Below are 5,402 nucleotides of genomic sequence, written 5' to 3'. Positions count from 1 at the left end.
TGGGCTATGTACTCCTTTAATAGGTTCTCAAGCGGAAATCCTGAGCTCGACGCCTGTCCTTCTCTATTAAAGGATTGTTGATGTGGCTGATGTGTTTATTGAAATGCAGGAGTCGGTCCTTACCTTTGTTGTTGATTCGCCCTTGGGTGGTGCTCCTGTTGATTTTCTCCTGTCCAAGAAAAATTTGGATGGTTTTTCCATCCAGGATTATATGTATTGGAAAATGAGTTGTTTTTAATGAAGCATACTGACTGCAGGTTTTGTGGGCACTCAGCATAAGACAGCCCACACAGCTAACCATGGGCTGCCCGAATGCTTCTACCTGAATCACCTTCTGTTGATTTGATGCATTTCCTAGCGATATGTTCTGCAAAAGGCTGGTCATCATAGCCACTTGTGTAGAAAGTGTGGCTATTGCATTGGAATCGATAGAATTAACATTCTGAGATCTCTTCTTCCTGTCAATTATTTCATCATACGTATTGTCCACCCATTCCATGTTGTGCTTAGCAATGCGGTCTAATATCTTTTAGCCTCAGTGTAAGATTTATCCATATTCCACCAGCTACCGCTGCGTCGACTGCCATCTGTGATGCTCTATTCGATCCACCATAAAAAGTCTCCATTTGGATAGTTAGTGATAGTCTATGATTCGGGAAATTTTTGACCAATCCCTTAAAATGCTCCCATGCAGCGCTTAAGGTTTCAGCTTCTTCTTGTTCAAAGTTCATAACCTCTCGACGCCTTCTCGCGTTGGTGGTAGGTGGGAAGTATTTTTGCATAAATTTTTCCATCAACTTCTCCCAGGTAGTGATTTCACCAGGCTCTAGTGAGCTTACCCATTGTTTTGCGTCATCACGCAAAGAATAGGGAAACAAAGATAGCCTGATCACCTCTGAGGTGATTCTAGGATTCATAAATGAATTACACGTTTCCAGGAAACGTTTCATGTGAGCGTGAAGATCTTTTCCACGACCACCCCCAAATTTTCGAGCAGTCTGGAGCATTTAAAACATTACATATTTCATCTCGAATCTCGTCTCATCTGGCATTGGGTATATGACTCCTTGAGAGAAATCATACAATATAGGGGACGCATACTCCCTCATAGGATGCATGCTACTGTTCGCCATTAGGATCGAATTTTGTGCAGAATGAGCTAGTTGCTGAGCTAAGTTCTAATTCGCCTGGTTGTCCGCCATTGCTTGTTGCCTGTTCTGTTGTCTGAGAATTTTTTGCCTCAACCTTCGACGACGATTATATCGATTTCTACGTCGGAAGGTCCTTTTAATCTTAGGGTCATATATAAGTTCGAGAGTGCTCTCCCTACCCATAAACTTTCCCAAGCTTACGCTTAGCTCGTAATACTCCCTCGACTGAAGTGTTCCTACAAAAGATACAAACGAAATTTCTGGTTAGTTTTGTTTCTGAATCCCCGGTAACAGCGCCAAAAACTTGTTCGTTGCTATCGTGATTTGAGCAGGGAGTGTTGTATAAAATAAATTGGAAAAATAAGTTCTAAGTATAAATAATGCGTTGATGCTTTGATGCGTTTATGTATTTGTAATGTGTTGATGCGTTAGAGATGTGCAATAGAACACACGACACCCCTCCTATTGACGTTCAAGTTTTCCTAAATCAGACCCAAGTATAAATCCAATTTAGATTCCTGGTAGGTCCAGGGTCGAACTCAGGGATTCAGGTTAAGCTAACGTAGACCTTGCGTTGTAGCTATTGTAGGGTTTTCCTAAATGTATGAAGAGATGTGTTATTTACACTAAGGTGTTGTGCCTGTGCAAGAAGATACAAAAGAGTTGAGTAGTGAATGATGGATCATGTGAAAATGGATTTTAATGTAAGTGGTATGCGTCGATCTAAGATGAATGTACACAAACCAGAATGTGATATGGATGAGATGGGATGATTTGCTTATCTTTGTTTATGTGTTAGACTCTTATTCGACACTCTCAATGCAAATAACATACAAAACCTATCTCTAGGATGCATGCGTTGAACACAGAATACAATAAACACCAATCAGTCTATCTCTAGATGTACTAGCCGTTCTACTTTATGCTGGCTTATTTACTCTTTTGAATAATCTAAGCTAAGGATGCTTTTACCAACTGATCAAGTTGGCTTAAGCGTTTGAAATGAAGTTTTGCATAAAGTATAGATGCATTCAACATAAATAAGAAATAAACAATGACAAAGTGTGATGGATCAAATATATGAATTTATAAGGAAGTAGATTGTCTTTACAAAATCAATATTCAATCAAATGAAATGAAAGCGATAAATGAGATGAAAGGAACTGAGTCAAGCCGCAGAGTACAATCTCTTGTATCTCTTTGGCTCAATTCTAATTGTGTACAATCACTTGTATAAGAATCGGACAAAGTGTCTTTCTCAAGTTTGGCTTCCTCCACTTCTTGACCGGCGGTGATGGTGGTTCTCTTCCCTTCTAATCTTCTTGGCATCATAGCACAGCTTCTAAAGATCTACAACTATGACTACGCTAATACAGAGAGTTAGAATCTTGAAATTTCTGAACTGCGAACTCTGGAGGGCTTTCATGTATTTATAGGCGTTGGTCATCTCCAGCTTGATGATGGGCAGCATTAAAGTCCATGCCCTGGTCAGCCGCCTGACACTCACAAGCTTTTCAGATGCCGCCTGCTGCAGGTGCCCATACTTGCAAGTGGTGATTTGACACAAATAGCCTGAATCAATGAATATTCTCTACGTTGAATTCCCTCTGACGCATGGCCCATGCATTAGAACTTTTGCCTACGACACTTCTTACTCATGCGTTAGCTTCTTCTTGAAATCTTGCAATATAACGCGTTAGTGCCACATTATTTAGTAATAAAACTTCTTTTGCATGAGTTTGCTAATGTTTTGAGTAATTCCATGCGTTTCTTCTAAAAATGAGGAGAAATTATCATTAAAAACCTTAGTTGTTCCAACTTAAGAGCTAAAATAACTTGTATTTCTACAAGTTATCACTTACCCACCACTTGTCGCCCAGAGAAGGCGTCTGGCGCCGGTTGACAAGGAAAAATGTTTCCACTGCAACCAAGACGGTCACTGGAAGAGGAATTGTCCTCGCTATCTGAAGGAAAGGAAGGCCACCAAGGTTAAGGCCAAGGCGAACAAAGGTAAATGTGATTTACTTGTCTTAGAAACTTGTTTAGTGGAGAATGATGATTCTGCCTGGATAATTGATTCAGGCGCCACTAATCATGTTTGTTCTTTTTTTCAAGGGATTAGATCCTGGCGGCAGCTGGAGGTTGGTGAGATGACGATGCGAGTAGGCTCCGGGCACGTCGTTTCAGCTGTGGCAGTGGGAGGAATCCAGTTAACTTTACAGAATAGATTTATTGTTTTAAAAGATGTATTTTTAGTTCCTGAGTTAAAAAGGAACTTAATTTCTGTAAAATGTCTGTTGCAATGTAAATACACTCTCTCGTTTAATGTGGATAAAGTGTTTATTCATAAAGATGGAGTTGAGATTTGTACAGCTAAACTGGAAAACTACTTGTATGTGCTAAGACCGTTAGCCTTAAGTTCCCTCCATAACATAGAGATGTTTAAAACTATCGTAACTCAATCTAAACATGAACGCGTTTCTCCAAAAGAAAATGCTCAACTTTGGCACCTTCTATCAGGGCACATCAATATCAGTAGGATTGAGAGATTGGAGAAGAATGACCTTCTAAGCGAGTTAAAAGAAAATTCTTTACCAGTGTGTGAATTTTGCCTTGAGGATAATATGACTAAAAGACCTTTTACTGGAAAAGGTTATCGAGCCAAAGAACCTCTATAGTTAGTGAATTTTGACCTCTGTGGTCTTATGAATGTGCAAGTCAGGGGAAGCTATGAGTATTTTATCAATATTACTGATGATTACTCTAGGTATGGGTATGTTTATCTGATGCAACGGAAGTCTAAATCCTTTGAAAAGTTCAAAGAGTTCAAGGTTGAAGTTGAAAATCATTGGATAGATGGATTAAAACACTTCGATCAGATCGAGGTGGAGAGTTTTTGGATTCGGGATTCAAGGACTATTTGATAGAATATGGAATCGTTTCCTAACTCTCAGCGTAGGGTACACCTCAGCAGAATGGTGTAACGGAGAGAAGAAACAAAACCTTGTTGAACATGGTTCGTTCGATGATGAGTTACATTTCCTTACCAGACTCGTTTTGCGGTTGTGCAGTGAAGATTGCAGTATACATACTCAACTGTGTTCCTTTCAAGAGTGTTACGAGAACACCTCTAGAGTTGTGGAATGGGCGTAAAGCTAGTTTACGTCACTTCCGCATATGGGGTTACCCAGCATATGTGCTTGAGGCTAATCCCAAGAATTTGGAACCACGATCGAGGTTATGCCTCTTTGTAGGTTATTCTAAAGGTACACGAGGAGTTACTTTTATGATCCACCCAAAAATAGGGTGTTTGTTTTCACGAACGCTACTTTCCTAGAGGAGGATCATATTAGGGAGCACAGTTCACGTAGTAAAGTTGTGTTACATGAGCTTTCCAACAAAACTACTGAAACTTAAACAAGATTTACTGAAGGGCCTACTTCATCAGTAAGAGTTGTTGATGATAGTTCATCTGGTAGGTTGGTTCCACCTCAAGAGTTGAGGGAACCTCGACGTAGTGGAAGGGTCACGAACCCACTTGTTGGTTATCTGGGTTTCACTGAAATCCTTGTAAGAGTTAAACAACATGCAACGGAAGTATTAAGGATCCATAAGCATTCTAATTCACTAATTTTGGCAAAAACTAAAGCATGCTCTTCTTAAAAAATGGGTTTTCAGAATATACCTTTGATCAACTCTCTAAGAAAACGTCTGTTCAGCTGCTGTCTTCACTTGATATCAACGTGAACTACCTCAAAGGCTTCCCTACTATGCTCTTGTAGCTTTAGGTAGAGTTGTGGGACTCAAGAACAGCTTGAAGATGTGAGAAACAAGAAGATCTCACAGCAACCCAACTGAAAAAAACAGTTTCTTCTTCAGAAAATTTTCTCTGGAAATTCTGTATCCTTTTTCTTCTCTAACAACTCCAATCTTCTTTATATATTTAAATGAACATGCAAAGTGATGGAGTGCATGGCTTGCAGCTCATGCTTGGAGAATCAAAGTAGAGAAGATAATGGTTTTTGTGTGACCATAAAGGTGATGGTAATGGAGAAAATCCATTTTCCATTTTGTGCAACCATGCAAATTGTTTTTCCATTTTCTTTTTAAAACAAAATATGATTTTAAACCATTTTAATTGAAAATTGATTTTCTTAAATTAATATTTGCACAATAATCATATTCATATATTTAAATCATATTTAATATTTATTCTCTTGTTCCGTTTAATTTGAACGTTTCAAATTAATT

The 5,402-nt window shown here is 39.0% G+C and overlaps 1 non-coding gene across 1 annotated transcript; it reads left to right on the top strand.

The window, feature by feature from the left end:
- Window positions 1-642: 642 nt before the first annotated feature.
- Window positions 643-746, top strand: LOC120076963 (small nucleolar RNA R71). Its single transcript, XR_005481707.1, has one exon. It is a non-coding gene; the product is annotated as a small nucleolar RNA R71 (small nucleolar RNA).
- Window positions 747-5,402: the final 4,656 nt, after the last annotated feature.

Source organism: Benincasa hispida, chromosome 4, assembly GCF_027475165.1.
Source record: "Benincasa hispida cultivar pf3 chromosome 4, pf3_genome.v1.1, whole genome shotgun sequence".
NCBI lineage: Eukaryota > Viridiplantae > Streptophyta > Magnoliopsida > Cucurbitales > Cucurbitaceae > Benincasa > Benincasa hispida.
The sequence above is the reverse complement of the archived record's forward strand: the minus strand, read 5'-3'. Positions and strand labels throughout refer to the sequence as shown.